General features: G+C 32.0%; 1 pseudogene; it reads left to right on the top strand.

Moving 5' to 3' along the window:
* Positions 1-1115: 1115 nt before the first annotated feature.
* LOC149541572 (uncharacterized) lies at positions 1116-19951 on the top strand (annotated as a pseudogene).
* Positions 19952-20915: the final 964 nt, after the last annotated feature.

Here is a 20915-nt window from a genome sequence, read left to right on the forward strand (position 1 = left end):
ACTAACCAACATACTACTATGAATAGAAATGACTAAACTATAGTAGAAGTCTATACTACTTAAGTTCATCACATTTATAATTCACATCATAAGTCAACCTCAAATTCCATTTTTTCAACTTGTTCTTAGAATCATTACTTGGTGAAACATAAATTTTCACTTGAGTGATATAATACTTGGGTAATACTAGACTTGCTCAAGTAATATTGAATTTACAAATTTATTTTTCCAATTGCTTAGCAAACAGTGTAGTCACTAGACAAATACTATCCTCCTTCTTTAACATTGTCACTCAGTTTAGATTGTATAGCTTATTACATTGCAAGATTACCTAATTGTAAAAATAATCAAACTGACATTACATTATCATTGTCAAACTCATTCAAGATTCCATTGAATACTATACTTATCAACTTTATTTTCAATGTACTTTCTTTATATCCTCTTCATCAATCAAATGATTTGGCACTCTACTAAATTAGCATAATGTCTAGCTAACTAAGATTTAACATCAATGACAACATAACAACCAACATGAATCTTTTACATTCATTTATAATACTACAAATTGCATTATTAGTTGGGGCTGACAATCTCCCCCTTTGGCATTGATGGCAACCTGTAACATTTTCTTTTACATTTCAAAACATTACTCAAGATAGTAAAATGTATTCATTGACAAAAATACAACTTTTTAGTTCTTTTCTCTTCATTTTGATTATCTATAACAAGTGTACTTAGTTTTTATCTTTAGTAGCATGAATCTTCTTTTAAAATTTCTCACCCTTAGGTTATTATATTTTTTTGTTCAACAATAACATCATTCATTCTAATCAAAATTGAGCTCCTGCATTTGGCTTTTGTGTTTGGCTTAAGCTTTGGCTACTGTGTCTAGCTTTATGGTAGCTGTGATTTAGGGTTTCCTAAATCTAGCTTCGGCATCAGGCTTTAGCTCTCATGTCTAGCTTCTATGTCCAGCTTCGACTTTAGCTCCTATACCTAGCTTCAGCTCTGGCTCATGCACTTGGCTTTGGCTTTAGCTTCTGACTCCTATGTCCAACTTTAGATCTGGTGTCTATCTTATACTTTTGGTTTTTGTTCCTGTATCTAGCTTTATGGCAGTCACTTCAGCTTCTACTTTGCAGGCTAGGGCTTCTCTTGCTCCTAGTGGGAATATTGCTATGGGTGGTTTGGCCATTTCTTATGTTGATGTGGTTTCCTATGAGGTTAGTATTGGTGGTTAGTCTATGCTTAGAGGTTTCATGATATCGTGTGTTTAGGGGCTCCAATTGTGGTAATGTAATCCAAAAAAAATTGATTTTAAAATTGCTACTATTGATGTGATCACTAGCTATATGGCTAATTTCTTGGCCAAAGCTACTATCTTTCTTTTTAAGGGTTTTTGGCCTTCTTTGTCAGATCTGCATGCATGGATTACCTATCTTTGGTAGCCCATCATTTTAAGGATTGCCCATATTTGCCGTATGGCTAGGGGTTTTTTCGTTATAAAATTTTTATATGTTGAAGATAGAAATACCATCCTTCGCCAAAGTTTCTCTTGGGGAGAGAAGTTTCCCTTGATGGCTAAGCCTTGACATAAAGATTTCAACCCATTGACAGAATCTTTTAATAAGTTCCCTCTGTGGGTTAGGTTTTTGAATCTCCCCCTTCACCTTTTGGTAGATCTTGTCCTGGAGGAGGTGGGGAATACCCTTGGAGAGTTTCTCATGGTTGATTATGATTCATATAATGTGTTTTGAAAGACATATACTCACATTTTGGTAGAGATTGACATTTCTAAGGGACTCCCAGAAATGATTTCTTTGGTTTCTCCTCTTGGATCTTGGAATATTTTTCTTGACTATGAGGGTATCCCCTTTTGCTATAGGAAATACCATATGACTGGCCACCTAGATGCAAGTTTCATTTCTAGTAAATCTAGACTTAAAATGCCCCCTTCTTGGTGGAAGGGGGTCTTGGAAGATCACTACATGGTCTACAAGGTGCCCTCTACTAAGGATGGTTAGAAGGTCCCTTCTGTAGGGAATATTGATTCTCTACAAGATACTTTGGTGGTGGATTCTTCTACTATCTCTAATAGACCATCTTCTCCAAGCATCTTGAAGAAGGATCCTTCTATGGCTCCTTCTATGGTGGTAGTTGGTCCATCTCTAGATTCTGATATCCTAGTTTATGGTGTGGATTTTGCTACAATTTTTGATTTTTTGTCCCCACTTCTGGCTCCTTCTGTGCTGGTTTCTAGTCCATCACTAGATTTTTCTATCCCAATTTCTGCTGGTCCATCTCTAGATTCTGTTGTCCCATTTTCTTGTGTTTCCAAGGTGATTTCTCCCATGGTTCCTTTTTAGGGTGTTGTTGTTCTGTCTCAGGCTTCTACAGTCACTTCTTCTTCTGCAACCTTTTCCCTAGCTTCAGGGGTTTTAATTACTGGCTATGATGATGCTAATTTTTAGTGGCAAAAGGCTACTAGTTTGGTGGAGGATGGATGGACCATAGTAAAAGGAAAAAAGTTCAAGCCATCTATTCCCTCTTTTGATATGACATTACGGTCTAAAACGAAGGATTCAAAAGGGAAAGTCTAATGTGGTTGTCCTTTTTTTCGGCACTCCTAGATTTTGGCCTATTTTTCTCTGTAGTGTCCCTTGGCTCTTTTGGCCTATAGTTTTATGTCATGTGTCTCACCTTGGGGCTTCAAGAGCCTGGTCAAAACTTGTTTTTGTGGCTGTAGTGTTATGTTTTCTTATGTGTTCCCACTGGTCACCTTTTGTTTGGTGGCATGTTCCACCTTGAGTTGTTGTTTCATATAGGGTTTCAAGTACCCCTTAGAACTTGTTAGGGATTTTAGGTGCCTATTCAAAACCTATTTGTGTGGTTGATGAGTACTATGTTATTTGTGATGCCACCTAGTCATTCTATCTTGTTGGATTACCTATATTACCTTTGGACTATTGTTTGGTTTGGTTTTTAAAAAAAAATTTCTAGATATGTAAAGGGTTTCAAACTCCCTTCAAAACCTATCTTTCTTATCAATAACATCATTCATTCTAAAATCTTCTTCATTCTCTCCCCTTGTTTATTCTTCAATGATTCTCTCCCCCTTTGATACCAATGCCAAAGGTCACTATAAGTTCCAATGTGAAACTTATAAACCTTTGTAGTTATCCTTTTACCTTGCATGTATAATATACATTAGTTTCATCATAGTCTTCATCACAACTTTAGGAAACTCATAAAGAGTGAACTCTTGCATCAACTCCACAAAGATATTTATGTTCATCCATGAGTTAATGCAACATGCATATTCACTTAGTGAATTTTGGATAAGGACAGGACCCCAATTTACCTCTTAGATGCTCAAAAAAATCCTTAGGAAATGGCTTAGTAAATATATATGCAATTTTCTCTTTAGACTCACATATTCAAGCCTTACTAGTTTCTCTTGCATTTTTCCCTCAAATAATAATATTGATTGATATGTGCTTTTTTTTTTAATGCATCAAGGGATTCTTTGCAATATTTATCACACTAGTGTTATCACAATAAATAGTAATAGGTTTGGTTATCTCTTCTTTCATACCTTCTAATAGTTTCTTAGTCCATACAATCTTAGAATAATTTATGATAGCAAGAATATATTAAACTTCATTAGTATATTTTGAAAGACAACTCTATTGCTTACTTAACCATGTTATCAATCTCTCTCCTAAAAAGAAATCTCCTTTGCTTGTGATTTTTATATCACCACATTACCAATTGAATCAGCATCATTATAGACTTTAAGTGTAAAGTCTTCATCAGTTTTGTACCATAGTCCAAAATCTTAAGTTCTTTTAAGATGACTAAATATTCTCTTCATAGAAGTTGTGCATCTCCTTTGGATGAAATGAAAATATAGCAACAATACCTAGAAAATGTGTAACACATGGTCTAGTGTGTACAACATACTGTAATGTACCAATCATGGATCTATATTATGTTCCATTTACCTCTCTAGTAGTATCTTCCTTTTACAATTTCACTCTAGTCATCATAGGTTCAATGACTGGTTTAGACTCATCCATTCCAAAAGTCTTCAAGATTTCTTTCACATACTTTGCTGATACATGTTTAGTTATTTTATTATCATGATTTTCTTTTCTTAGTTGGGGTGCTTCTTCTTTCTTCATTTGTATAATGTGGTGCTCACATAAAGTATTTTGTACCTCAGGTGATACTATCTCATTCTTGATAACTCAATATTGTAACTTAGGTATATCATGTGCATCTTCATATACATACACAAACTTGTTATAATCTTCAAGTTCCTTATTTATTTCCACATCATTCCTCTTTGTAAACTCATCAGTTCTTACATTTTCACTTTCAATCATTATATTAGTAGCTTTGTTAAAACATTTATAAGCCTTGCTCTTGTATGAATATCCAAGGAATATAATTTCTTCACCTCTCAAATAAAATTTACCATTCCTTGTATCCTAAAGAATGTAAAACCCACTTCCATTTTTTTAAAAATAAATTACATTAGGTGTGTGACCATACTAGCATTCATAGGGTGTTTTTTTCTTTCTTTAGCTGAACTTGGTTGAGAGTATAAATAATAGTGCTAATGGCTTATCCCAAAAATCTTTATACAATATCCTTCTCAATAATTAGTGTTATTGAATAGTCTATAATTGATCTATTTTTTTGCTCAATAATTTCATTCTATTATGGTTTCCTTGGTCTAGATAGTTATCTCTTAATACCATTCTCAACACAAAATTTAGTGAATTCAATAAACATAAACTCACAACCTCTATCAAACCTTAAACATTTCAAAGATATTTTTAATTTCATTCTCAACTCTATCTAAATATCATTTGGAAATATCAAAAGCATGTTATTTCACCTTCATAAACATAACATACATCATTCTAGAATAGCCATCAACAAACAATATGAAATACCTAATGCCATTATAGGTTTCAACACCAATAGGTCCACATATATCTATATGAACTAGTTCCAATATATCATTAGAAGTGTGTACCTTGAAAAGATTTATTTTTTCATCTTAACAAGTTGACATTGTTTACACATAAGATTCTAAGGTTTTTGCAAATTCAATAAGCCTCTTACTCTTCTCTATCTACTAAATTCCACCATGTTCTCATAGTTTAAATAACACAACCTCTTATTCCACAACCAACCAGCATCAACTTTAGAAAATAAGCATATCTTGATAGTAGGATCAAGATAAAATAAGTTTCTTTTACTGTTTACTCTTGGTCCAATTAGATTTACCTCATCATCATAAATGTTGATATTTCTATTCTAAAACTCCAATTTGTGACATGAATTAATCAACTAAGCAACACTCAAAATATTATAATTTAGTCCTTGTGTCTAGTAAGAATCATCACATTATATTCTATCATTTAATATTAGTACCTTTCATCAAGCATGAAACATCATTACCTAGCTTAATAGTCCCACTATCATCAATTTCTTAAAAAAAATTATACTTACTTAGATAACTAGTCATGTGATGTGAGCATCCACTATCTACAATCTATGAATCATTCTTGATAACATGTGAAATAAGAGTAGTTTTAATTTCATGCATTTCTCCATTTGGATCTAATTTGATTGCAACATATACCATCTCAACTGGTTCTTTGTCATTGTGCTCGGTGTGCTCTTCCTCAATAATGTAGCATGACTTCCTTCCTTTGTCTCTATAGCCTTTTTTCTTTTTGTACTTTCTATATTTCTTATCATTTATGTCACTCTTACTTATGTTAGAACACTTAGTAACAAAATGACCAACTTAGTTGCATTTGAAATAAATTAGAGGCAGTTTACGTTTGTATTCACATTTATCTCTTGACAACTGTCTTGAAAGAAATGCTTCTAGTTAATCTATATCATCTTCAATTTTAGACTCACTTTCTTCTTTATTTTCTTCTCTTTCTTTGAATTTGCAATGGTTAGTAAATATTAAATTTCATTTCCCATTGTAACCATACAATTATCATAATTTCTCAACTCAAATGTAGTCAATTGACCAACTAAACTATAGTGTCAATACATTACCATGCATGGTTCTAACTTCTTGAATTACATAAATTTTTATAGTATAGATAGGTAGAAGATCCTTGATAACTTTACTTACAATTTCAATGTCACTAATAACTCCTCCAACAAATTTGATTACACTTACAACTTCTATGATTTACTTTACATATTGAGTAGCATTCTAACCTTCTTCCATTTGTTTGTAATCATACTTGCTTCTAACAATTTAATCTTTATCTCTCCTTCCATTATCATCTCCTCCACATACAAGTTCTAATTTATCCCACATTTTTTTAGTAGTAGGTCAAATTTTGATATCATCAAACTTGGCATCATTTAGTGAAGATGCAATCTCAATCATTAAGCTATTGTGATTCCTCTTCTCATTCATTTGATCTAGAATTAGAGGTCCAACAAAGGTAGTGTAATTCATTTTCCAACCAATGTGTGACATTATGTCCAATTTTAGATAGATGTAACTTCATTTTGTCTTTCCATGAGGAGAAGACATCTTTATTCAGTTTTGGTACCTCTCTCTTATCTTTGATCTTTACCTCAAGTTCCTTTAAACTTAATTCTACAAGTACTCTAATCTGATACCCATTGCTACATAACTAAGGGGGAGGGGGAGGGGGAATGAATCAATTATGTTCAATAATCGTATAGTCCCATCAAACAATTTTAGTACTAAAAAAATTTCATAAACATCATAAGCAATCACTTGGTGTACTCATTCCTTCATAGTTAACTTGCTTAATCGCTTTATTCCAAACTATTCATTTACTATTCCTATTATTACCAACTAATAGTAATACAAACTAGTTGCTAGAAAATGTTAACTTTGTTGTTATTGAGTTGGAGTAAAATGAAAATAACATGAAAATTAACTTGCAACTTAACAATATTCCCTTATTTGACACCAAGATTTTAACATGGAAACCATGTAAAGGGAAAAACCACCTAGGATCAACAACCCAAAAAAAATCTCTCATTTGAAGTGAATTCTACTAGGAGCCAACCTTTTAAAGGTTTACATACATGATGTTAATGTGACCTAGTTAGATGATTTACACCAAAATATCATTGAGACCTTATCACTCGTTGATCCTATCTAAAGAGTGGCCTACTATAAACATCTCTTTCTAATCTCTCACTAGCTGATGCACACTTATACTTTCACCAACTCTACTTGTATCTTTCTTATGCTCTACTAATTTCACCTTTCTTTTTTCTTCTTCTAAAACCCCTTCAATGATTTTTATTTACAACTACTTTATTAGCATTTAACCAACAACCAAAAACTATCTTAAACATCTCCTTAAATAGTAGTCTTCAAGTTTTTTGATTCTTCCAAATTATGCCACTTAAACACAATTGTTGATCTCAAATACATTGTATTAGCCACATAGAAAATAAAACTTTTTTCTCATCCTTATCCTTTTTCAATCTCCATCATTGTATCTTTCTTTTATTTTTCTTGGCATAGATGATGCAACAAACTTTGACTTTAGCCTTAGACCATATCTAACATTCGTAATTACCATAATAAGTTGAGCTTAGATTCTAGAATTTCAACTTATTCTTGCAATTGTTACTTGGTTAACATGACATTTCTCTTAGATAATACTAGACTTTCTCAAGTACTACTGAATTTACTAGTTTACTTTGCCAATTTCTTGGTGAACACTATAGTCACTTGGTGAATACTATCTTCCTTATTTAACCTTGTTAATCAGTTTATCTTGTATAACTTATTACATTAAAAGATTACATGATTTCAAACAAGTCAAACCAACATTACATTATCACTATCCAACTCATTGAAATACCCATTGAATACTATACTTATCAACTATGTCCTCAACATTATTTCTTCAAATCCTCTTAATCAATCAAATGATATGGAACTCTACTCAATTAGTATAATGTCTATTCAAATAAGACTTACATCAATGAAAACATAACAACTGATATGACTGTTTTACATGCATTCATAGCATTATAATTTACATTACTAGTTGGGGATAACACCATGAGAATCCTAGAAGAAGATCATATCTAAGAGGTTTACGCATGCTATTAATTAGTGTAGGTAAAATAATATAGCTGGAATAGAAACAATGATAACACCCAATTACTATTTAGTAACATCATCAAATCCATACATAGGAATATGGTTGGTTTTGATAGTTGAAAGATCAACCATGATTTCATGAAATATTTTAATGCTATGAATTTTAAGTCATAAACCAATATCAAGTATGGTATTATCAATTTGATTACTATTGATAAGGAAAAATATCATGCGGGTATAATTTTGGTCTTGAACTTCTTTAGAAGGTAAATTTTCTTGAGTAAAAACAATTTCCATTGGGGCATGAGTAGCATGTATGCATGGAAAAAGAGGACTTGATGTTGTTTGATCAAGTGGTAGAGTTGGAAGCATAGGTTGGAATGTTGGAAGAGTAGTAGTATTAATAATTTTAATATTGTTTTTTGTGATATTATATTCTCTAATGTACCCCAAAAGACTCATTGATTTCCTTTTCTCAAGGATAATTTCCTTTTTGGGCATTTGACAGGAACCTTATTGATACTATCCTTTAACCATTATCTTAGGTGTAGTTAAAGTTTGAAAAGATTGTTCATAATGAACCTTATTTGTAACCATAGGTTTTTTAGATGTGTGAGATGGATTTTATTGAGAATATCCATTAATATTTTTCATAACTATGATGTTTACCATATGTCGAACATTAACAATAATATTTACTTGATCAATCTTGTGATTCTTCATTGTTTAATCACTAAAATGGAGAGAATGAATGATATGAACCTCTTTCCACAAGATATTCTTAGAAGATAGATGAGGAATATCATTTAATTCTTAATCTCTACAAGGAGTTTCAAATGAAGGTAAGGCTTTTTTTTTTCAAGTATTTATTATGTCCTCTTTTTTCCTTTAAAGTTTCCTTGTAAGGGGAGATATGATTTAGGAGAAGGGTCACTACCATAAAAAAATGTTTCATATCTAGTAGAAATGTCAACCAATTTATCAACTTCTCATATCAAGGGCGGTTCATGAGGAAGTGAATGTCCTTGTCCAACAATTCATCCCAAATAGAATAATAATGGGTGTAATGTCTCCATAATTAAAGAACACTATAGGAGAGGCATAATAACCACTCACTAAAGCTTGATCCTTAGAAGTAAGGGAATAGGACAAAAAGTGGGGTGAATGATTTATCTCTTGAATATCTAAATGATAGAGGGACATTTTGAAGAAGGATCAATGTTATCCTTCAAGATCTCACACTTTGGAGGGAGATTCTTTAAACAAACATTAATGGACTCTTCTTGTGCTAAAATATTCTCATTAGTGGGATTAGTTATACGAGGGGCAATAGACTAATCATGAAGAAAATTAAAGACTAAAGAATAATAATTATCTATGTGAAAGTAAAAATTGTAAAATTCTTGAAATAAACATGAAAAGGAACTATCAAATGATGATGACAACCATATGCAAAATTCCTAAAAGGAAATGTTTTTGGATTTTTTTTAAACATGTAAGAATAAATTGACTATAGCTATGATAAAAATAATTATACACAATGTAAAAATGAAATATATATATATATATATAAATATATATATATATATATATATACATATGTATATGTACATATACATATATATACATATGTATATGTACATATACATATATATATATGTATATGTACATATACATATATATATGTATATATATATATGTATATGTACATATACATATACATATGTATATGTATATGTACATATACATATATATATGTATATGTACGTACATATACATATATATATGTATATGTACGTACATATACATATATATATATATATACATATAGATATATATATATATACATACATATATATATATATACATACATATATATATATATATGTATATATATATATATGTATATATATATATATATGTATGTATATATATATATATATATATATATATATATATATATATATATATATATATAGACTTGCAATATAAAGGATGTCAAACAAACAAATGGGGTACATCAATACATAAAATAAGAGTTAACCATGTATACTAATTACCCCATCAACTAAAAATATTAGGGAAAAAGGAAGAGTTTTAGATATAATCCTCAAAAGAGCCCACACAAGATTAGTACAACCTAAATGGATCAAGGGGTACTAATGTTAACTCTAAGGCTCCTTCAAGTGCACACTCAAAAGTCTCTTTCTTTCTCGTTTTGTTGTGACTATTTTGTTTGATGTTGTTTTCTATGGTTTTTCTTTTAATGTGTGTTAATAATGATGATTAAGCACATGAAAGAGTCAAATATTAAACATAAAATAAGTGATATTGAGAAAAAAAATTTCACCTTGAGGGATAAAGAGTAGTATCACTTCAAATGTGTAAAAATGCACTGTGACAAAAATTAAAATTGAGTTGGATTTGGGTATTCAAGACTTGAAATCAAAAACCCTAAAAATTTAGAGATTATAGATTGAGGATAAATTAGATTATCTAGGTTGATCTAGAGGTTCCAGGTCAATTTGAACTAGTACATTTTCACAAACATGTGACTAAAAATCTTAGTCACACCACTAAAATGTTTGGTCATATGACTAAAAATGATCACATTTCACTATTTATTTGTAAGTTATAGGTATAGGTGACTAAATAATGACTAATTTTATCACCTAGCAAAATCACAAGATAAACAAAATAAAAATGACCGATCAAACTACAAATAAATGACTAAATAAGTGACAAGATAATTAGTCGCTAATAATTGGTCACCTAAACATAAGTGACTAAATAAGAGATTGGGTAATTAGTCACTAATAATTAGTCATTTGTACTTTATCTCTTCACTTTTTATAGAGTTTATTATCCTCTATACTTATTTGAACTTCCCAAAATAAATGCATCTATAGTTATCCAAGTAAAATTTTTTAGGTTGAGTACATAACAACCAATTATGTATTTTGTAGTAAGCCATAATTAAAGATAAATTCTTTGCTCAATGAAAATTATGTAGTTTTCTATAGGAATGTTGGATTTCTATTTATGTTACCATATTTAATAAAAAATTCTTAGTATGTATTTGTAGTATAATATCTTCAAGGGAAGACATTTTCTCTAGGAAAATGTTTCAAATAGAGTCCACATTGTTTAGTCACTACACTATCTTCCACATACAAGTCTTATGTCTAACATAAAGGTCTTTTGATCTAGGAACAACTTCTATTCGTTAAAATATACATTCAAAATGTTGTTAAAAGTTTCTAAAGGCCCTTAGTACTAAGGGAAGAGCACCAATAATGTACAAACATGTCTTAAAACCACACACTCCAAAAAAATTTTCCCCCTTAAATGACAATTTTAAATGAGACCCCAAAATAATAACAAATGTACCAATACTTGATCATTTGTGGCTTTTTGGATTGGTGGTTGAACCATTTATATACCACTATTAGGACCTTTTTACATAACTACTATGACATTTAGTTTCTAGTACTATAAATTTTGAGTGAGCAATTATTCATATATATTTAAGTTAATATCAAGTGACACTTTGAAATAACCAGTTTTTGAGCCTTCGACACTTGAAAATTATCTATAATGAGGCTTGTTAATATCTAGAAGCCAAATAATTTTTTTAAAGGCATAAACTTGCATGTACATTTATGCAATAAAAATATTTTTAACTTCATTTTTTATGAATAGTCCTTTTATATTAATAAATTAATATACTAATTACAAATTCATCAAAAAGGGGCTATGGGATACAAGATCACCTCGAGAGAGTTCATATGGACATAGATGGAATAAAAAACTATTCATAAACAAAAACATTGAGCAACCCCTCAAGCTGCCAAAGCAATGACAACCGAGGGGGTTGGTTCATATCTATCATTAAAACCCCTATCATCCCTGGGGTTAGTAGCCAAACTAGGAACAATCCAGCCATCAACAATGTCATCAGAAACCTTTTCTTTATCTTTATCCTTTACTCAGAATAGAGAGACAACCAATTTGAAGTAGAAAGGCCACTTGCCAAAAGCAATAGGAGGAACACTAGGAGATGGAACCACTGGACCTACGAACCAACCAAAACCACATCAAGGCAAAGAAGCCATGTGACAATTCTTCCAACCACCATTGCCACCACTGGGAGAGTGGTGACAGAGATCTTATGAGTGTGGTGTGTGCAAATAGTGAGCAAAGAAGTTACACCCCCAATGGTGGCCCTTGGGAAAAGTATGGTCAATCAAGCTATCATGAGGTACGCTATCAACTATACAAGGTGCATTGACCCAATGGTTGAGTAACTCCTAAAAGTGGGTCACCTCCAAAGCCACTTTGTTAGCTTGCACTTGAATCCACATCATGACATTATTACATATGCACGCTTTAGTGTACATAGCAAAATTAATATCGAGAAAGTTGTAAGTGAAAAGAAAAACATTACTATCCTTCCATAAAGTAAACAAAATCTTCATCCTGAAGGTATGCCAATTTTGGGTAAATTTTCTAGGGATCTTGGGGGAATCACCCAAAAAAGCCATATGCCAAGAAAAGGGTTCTAGCCTAAAAGGCTAAAAGAAATCATGTATCCAATGCTAGGAATTTTCAGCATGCCTACAGAACCAAAAAATATATGTAAAAAATTTTGGTTTCCCAAGGGGAAGCCCTTGAAAAGGTAGGCACCAGGAAAAATGGGCAATTTTGGGTTTAGAGATAACACTCCAAATAATATCAAAATGTGTCCTCCATTGATAAAGAGAAGATTGTAGATGCCATCACTTTTTGAGAGTATCCATAGTGGGAATATGGGGAGAGAGCCATCAATATCCTAAGCTTTGCTTGTAACTAGTGAAGGGCATAGAAGGATACCACTTCAAGTCCTTTCAACAAGGTCAAATAGAATGGATTCCCACCTCATGAATTAAATGATCTGGAATTATAGAGAGAAGTAGATCAAAAGTCTATCAATCTAGACAAGTAAGATGGAACTAGACTTGCATATCCTCCCAAGATTTGAGACTCATAGAGATCCTAGAAAAGAGGTCTTTAGCAGTCTTGATGCCACATTTGAAAAAATGTAGAGCACTCACACCTTGAGTCTTGGCCAGAGGAATGTCCTAAATGGAAAACAACAGGGACCACCAAAGGTTCTACTGGTTCAAAGAAAGCCCATCACAAAACCCATCACTAGCCTTGTGAAGCCAAGGCTTGATATCTTTCCAAGCCTTTCAAATTCTCTTGATCACAAAACATCCCTGGATATGAATAGGTCCCCACATGACAAGAAGGATTTGAAAGCCAATCCCCTTCCATGTAGGCTTATTGACAAGAAATCTAGAGGTAATAGAACCAATGCCTTCCAACCTTCATCACTAGTGATATCACAAATAATCCACTTAGCACAAAGTGTGAGCCCTTATTTATGGGTGGAAAGAAGGCCAAGACCTCTAGACCCTTTGGGGAGACAACAAAAATTTGAGGCAACATGGTGAAAGTCATGGTGATCAGAACCAGATATTCAAATAAAGTCACAAAGTAAGCATTCCAACTTAAGGTAAGAGGATTTGGAAGGAGCCAAAAACAAGGAGTAATAAACATGAGTAGCCACCAAAAAATTTTAGAAAATCTAGAATTTCCCCGCAAGAGAAAGGGGTTTAGTAAGCTAGTAGTCAAGCTTTTTTTCAATCTTCATGAGCACAACATTCCACAAGTCCACTGGTGGATCTTGGAAAGATAAGGGAATGCCTAGAAAGTGGAAAATATCTCCCCATGATTGACCCATTTCCACTCAAATTGAGCAAGATAGGGTGGGGCTGGAAGAAAATATTTCCTATAATAGAGCATCTTGTGTCATTGAATAACTAAACTAGAAGCTTGACAAAAGGTGTCTAAGCATAGCAAGGTATTACAATGTTTTCCTTGTCCTCCAAAAGAGTGAGAAAAAAATCATCAAAAAAGTTCCCATTGATAAGATGGGATGAGGATTCAGGAAAAGAAATTCCATGAACCAAACTAGATGAAATAGAATGGGCTAGTATGTAACCAAACCCTTCAGCAACAAGAACATACAAAGCTAGAGGTAGAGGGAAAACTTGCTGGATGGATCAAAAGAGCTCAAAGGTTTTAGATTGAGAATTTTTAATTGTAATACATGCATTATAATCTCCAAAGAGAAACTCCATAGATTGAAGAAAGTTAGGGTCGAACCCTAAAGCCTAAAGCACAGCCAAAATAAAGGGCCATTCAATGTGATCACAAGCTTTGGCAAAATCAATTTTTTTAAAAAGTTTTTTGATTGGATTTGTATACCCATTACATGCCTTCCCAAATAACAATGATGTTGTCAAGTATATACGTGGACTTAATAAAACTAGTTTTCTCTAGCTGCACAATTAAAGGAAGGAGATGTCTAATCTTAAGAGATAACACCTTGGCAATGATCTTGTATGACACATTCAACAAGGTGATGGGCCACTAGTTACAGATATCCTCAGGATCACTAGCTTTAGGTATGAATTTAATGTTTCCTTTGTTAATAAGGGCTCTTAGTCTCTTAGAATGATAAGCTTTCAAACAGACTTTGTGCAAGTTTGGACCTATAGACTCTTAGAGGTGTTTCTAAAATTCACAAGGGAGCCCATCACACCTAGGGGACTTATCATCTTCCATAGAAATAAAAGCCTCTTTGAGGTCCCTAATGGTGAGAAGTTACTCACAAAAAGCCTATTTCTTGATTGTTAGGTAGTTTGAATTAATAGAAATACACTTTCTAAGAGATTCCTCCCAAGCAACCAAATTTCCCTATGAAGCAAAAACATTTTCATAATTGTGCACAAAATCTTGCAGGATGTTAGGTAGAGTGGAAAGAATAGTATTTCCCTATTTAATATTTTTAATCCCAACTTTGGTATGGCAGGCACTGGGAGCCTAGAAGAACTCTTTAGAACCTTTATTGCCAACCTCTAACCAATGGAGGTGAGATTTGATTTGGGCCCCCCGAGCAGCATAATTATCCACATCCTATTTATCATGACAAAGTTTGGCAAGTTGGATTTATAAATTTGCATTGAATGGGTTAAGGGTAAGAGCTTCAAAAGCCTTCCCGAGGACCTTGGTATTGGCTTCATAAGACCTTTTATGAAAACTACCAATTGCCTCCCATAGATGCAAAGACATCTAGTGGTTCTAGTAATAGCATCATTTCACCATTGAATCTAGCCAGTTTGAGAGTGAGGATGTGGATCTAAATTCTAGAGATGTAGGATGTGAGAAATAGTGGAAGAATACATCAACACCAACATGTTTAGGAAAAATTGTATTCTTATAGCTTATTGAATAGCTTTTTTCCAACAAATAGAAAAGTAAATGGGATAGTGGTCTGACAATGTCACATCTAACAAAGGAATGAAAGGTAACTCTTGATCCTCAGAAAAGACAAAAAAATATTGTGTAGTAGACATAACATGATTGAGATATTTTAATATGTGGTCAAAGGAAGCTCAAAAGTTAGACCAAGTGTGCCAAACCCCACTCTACTGGTCGTGGTTAGTATTGGGATAAAAAAAGACCCAATTTATTGTGCATGTAGTACCATGCTTTCCTTTCCCCAACTATCTAGCAAAAAGAGAAAATGTTGTCTTTGTTAGAGGCCAACTCAACCATATTAAAATCACTACACATAACCCAAGTAGCTAGAGGCAATTTGTCACCCATCCAACACCAAAGTTGAGATCTTTCCATAGCATCATTGGAAGCATAAACATTAACTATACCAAAAGAAATATTATTGATAAAAAGAAATATCCAAATAATTATGTGCATGGGGTTAGAACCATATGAAATATAAAAAAAATGAAGATGAGGTGACAAGAGAGTAATTGCACCACCTCTACCAGTTTCGTGCTGAGATGAAAACACAATGTCATCCGGCCAAATGACATGACATGTAGAAGAAAGCATGAAACTAGAGATTGTAACCTCTTGCATACATAGGAAATCTATATTGCCAAGTCTATGATGGGTATCCCTAACATAGGACTTGCTAGAGAGGTTTGCGAGACCTTGTACATTCCATGATAAAAAATTCATGAAAACTCCATATCTTATTCATCCTTGAGAGAGGAGTGGCTATTTTGTAAGAAAGTAGAAATTGGGGTAAAACTAGAAGGAAAGTCTCCTAGAATGATAACCCAACACTCCTCTTCTAATTTTTTTACTTCTTTTTACTTTTAGAAATCATTCAAAAGTAAATTTAAAGCTTAACTTGTATAAAAATCTTTCAAATATTTATTATTGTCACTATGAATTTACAGTAAACTAATGTAAACTTTAGAAACTCACATGAAACATATCATCTACCTCTTTGTTTCAAAGCAACAAAATTTTGATAAATGTTTGTTTAATTTTTAAAGAAATCAAATAATAATTATTTTTAACAAAATTTTTATTTATTTTGTTTTAATAAATATTTTTAATTAATTTACATATGTTGATACATAAATGATAATGAATCAATAATATTAATACATTACTTTGGAAGTTATTTTTTTGATGAATAGTCCTTTTCTATTAATAATTATTTTAATTAATAAGATACATCAAAATAAAAATATAAATCACAAAATTCTCTTTGGTGGGCACGTGAAAAATAGCTCTAATAGAAAAATTAGTGGCATGTGAAAAATAGCTCTATCAATCAAATTAGCACCAAAACTTTCTTTTGGTTTCCCTTTTTCTTTGTGTTCATCATGCTAGGGTTTGGAGACTCTGGTTTTCATCCTAACATTCACTTTTATTGAGATTTCTTGCTAACCTCGGACAATCATGGTAAGTTTGATATGATTCCTTGCTTAGTATTTTTGGTGCTCTATATAGAAAATACAAGTATAACTATAGTTGCATCTCTTTCTTTTTCACATTGATGAATGTCCCTTTATAGTCCCAAAGATCCCATTTAGACATATAGTAGAGTTAGAAGTTTTCATAGTACAAGTTTAATTTGTGTCTAAAGACGGTTGCCGAAATAATGATATTTTACTTTACACATTTGATAGATTTCTCCTTTGAAAATAATTTTATAGATCTTAGAAATAAGCTACCAATAAATACAATATTAAAAACTTATCCTTTAAGCCAACTTCACTCCAATCCAAGGGCATGACCAACTATATTAATCGATATTAATTGTACCCAGTGCGAGAATTTGTGTTTATAAAATAATTACATTAGTTGCAAAGTATTGTATTAGAAAGACACAAGCGAAGATTTTGTGCATTTTATTGTTGATGAATAATTAATTATATTAGTGGGGTTACTTATGTTTGATAATAGGGAAGAGATGAGTAGGTGAGTGGGTTTATAGAGTAAAAAAAATGATCAAAGACTTGGTGGGTACATTAGAGTAAATAAATTACATAGATGACACATGCTATAAGATAGATGTAGTCAGTAAAGGCTCAATATTTTAGGGCTGTTATATTTTTTTAAAGGTAGAGAAGTGGTAGCTACTATAGTACATAATATTTATGGTAGGTATCCTTTTACCTCTAATGTCTTATCTACTGTATATATGTATTTGGGGGATATGGTAAAATTTATCGTCAAAACTTTGAAATGGCCATAAGATTTTCTCTTTTTATTTTGAAAAGGTAGTTACTTTATCAATTACTTTTCCCCTACTAGTTATCATTTACTTGAATTTGACTTTCTTACATTCTTTGCACTATAATGCATTAGAATAGTGATGATTATGATGTGATTTTAATTTTTGATTCTATTGCATTGAATTATTTTGACTAGTTGGTGCTTTGATTTTGATTTAAAGATTTAACCCCTTTTATGCAATTTCTCCTAATAGTTAAAATTAGGTGTTTTTCTTATTATTTCTTGGTAGTTGTAATTTAAGGAGTCCATAATTTTGGCATTTAAATAATGTTACCTTTTGTCTATGCATTAAAGTTTGATTCAAATAAGGTTGTCTATCTCATGAGAGATGGATTCATGTTGAATTGCTACTCATGAAACATAGGTCAATGAGTTTGAGTCAAAATCACATAGTTAAATCCTGATAGCAATATCACAATTTGACTTGCTATGGAAATTATCTCCTACTTATCAATTGATGAGCTTAAGGGACTTTCTAATGAATGGTTCATGAGGCACAACACTTGGTGAAGGTTTTGCAAATGGGGTTGCAAGCTTTGAGTTTAACCATGGAGGAAACTCTTTAGTTAAGCACACTCAAGAAGGAGTAGTACTGGGATGGGTGACCTCCCAGGAAGTCCCAGTGCTTCACCCCTATGAGCATCACCTAGATCTAATGAGTGTGAAAAGTGTTCCATTTATTCTCATGAGAGATGGATTCATGTTGAATCACTACTCATGAAACATAGGTCAATGAGTTTGACTCAAATTTAGATAGTTAAATCCTAATAGCAATATCACAATCTGACTTGCTATGGAAATTATCTCCTACTGATCAAGGAAAATATTATCTCCATTTGATTAATAAATTTACATGAGAGAGATTTAGGAAGTAAGAGAAGAAGGTTATCATTGTTATTGTTTAGATTTTTCTATGAATGAAAACAATGATTCTTGGGAATATTGGAATGAGGAGTTCTTCACATTGGATGCAAATTCACAATTAGGTCAATGAAAATTTTAGTGGTCCTAGTCTTTTGGGTTTCGTTCCCATATTCTTTTGTTTAATATATAATTTGATCAATTTGGGCAATAAGAATTTATATATTAGTCTCTTTGGGATGAATAAGGTCAGAGTGAGGTAGATACCTAACCTTTCTTTACATCCACACCTTTATCTAAATTAGTATAGATCACATTGTCTGATTTCTCTATTGGTAACAAAAAGAGTTAATTATATTTCACTTCGAGCCACGTCAGCACTTGCCAAAGAGGCCCCTAGCTACTAGACTAGGAGTAGATCTCACCTTGCAAGGAAGCTAAGATCTTTAACTATGACTAGGAGGGTTTCATATAAGTATCTCTATGCTAGTAGGTTCATAAGGGTCTTTCTTCTTTTGATTATTCAACTATTTGAATCAATTCTAGTTTGGGGAGTTAATGTGTATATCAAGAATAATAAAATAATAGTCTAATTAAAGTGCATATCAGGAATAATAAAATAATATAGACTAATTAAAGTGTATATCAAGAATAATAAAATAATATAGTTTAACTTTAAAGAATTTAATCTTGAGATCACAGATAATCAAGATCCCAGTGTAAAAGAAGGTGGATGCTTCTCCTCTCAAGAGACTACTCTTGAAATGACATCTCTTCTTCCATCCCAATTGATAAATTTGAAGAAGATATTATACTAAATTAGTAAATTGTAGTGGATTTGAGGAAATGCAGATCCCAAATTCAAGAAGTGTTTCTCTATGATTTTGTAACAAAAACTTTTATTATGCAATTGAAGTCTCAAAAAATTGGATTCTTGGTTATATCAATTAAGGAGAAGGTCTAAATATAGATTCTCATGAGCAATTGTGTGTCTTAGTGCCTATGTGTTCAAATCCAAAGAAGGAAGTTTTATTTCCTAGTATACAACTAATAACTTCTGCCACACTCCCCCTGTCTATTGTTGTACAAATTAAGCCTACATTGGAAACACCTATGGAATACACATTTGTCATAGTGAAACCCAACATAGTAGAAGAATATATGAATCATAATGATATTAACTATTGGATTCTAACGCCACCAAATAGGTTGATTCAACATCTTGTCAGTGATCATGCTAGGTCTCCATCTTCTACTTTCGATAGACCATGAATTTATAGGAAGGTTTAAGTCACTCTAACTAAGATTCACATAAAGGAGAAAGGAAAAATTACTATTATGAGGACCCATGGATTCTTGACCAAACTTATCCATATTAGAGGCATCCCCTCCTTTACAATTTGAAAGTGTCTTATGGGTTAAGTTGTGTAGATAATAAATCTCCTTATATTTTGGATTTGACTAATTCAAAATTATGATATAGATCTCAAAATATTAGATATTATGAATTACATATCCATTTTTTGTTTCCCCTAATTGCATGGTCAACCTGTAGTAGTAAAAAATGTGCATTCTTAGGCCATCATAAATATGAATGTCTCTTAGGCTACCATAAATGCTATATTTATTTACTACAAAGATATGCAAGATGGGGTTTGTATTAATGTGATTCTAGGTGATAACATTGCAAGTTGCATTCTACAATGATTTTTTTCATAAATGTATATGTTCTTTGAAGTTGAAGAAGGTGAGGTCATATGGATTGTAGGCGCATATATATATTAGTGTGAATAATTTTTTGGGCCAAGATATAGGGACTATATCTGTATCACTATATGGAGTGAGTCTTGAATGCAAGGTTTTCCATAAGTTTAGAGAGTAATTTAGTATAATATTAAAATGGAAATAACTTATTAATAGATTGCAATTAAGTAGCAATAAATTCTATGGACAATTTTTAATACTATCATTTTTATCTTAGTTTTTATGATCAAATATTGTAACCTTCCTTGGATACACTTTACAACTATAGTAGTGAAGATTTGTGGGTGTCATCCCCACCCCAGTTTTACCTTGTCATTCAAGGGTTTCTAGGTAATCATATCTTGTGTCATATGTGTGAATTTTTATTTACTTTTAAGCTATGAATGTTTATGCCTAGTTTGGTATTTCAGTTTACATGCATAGATTGTGAGATGGATGTGTGTTGAAAGATTTTAAAGGATAAATTTTTAAG

Source organism: Cupressus sempervirens, chromosome 8 (assembly GCF_028749045.1).
Source record: "Cupressus sempervirens isolate cs-2001-9-10 chromosome 8, ASM2874904v1, whole genome shotgun sequence".
Lineage (NCBI taxonomy): Eukaryota > Viridiplantae > Streptophyta > Pinopsida > Cupressales > Cupressaceae > Cupressus > Cupressus sempervirens.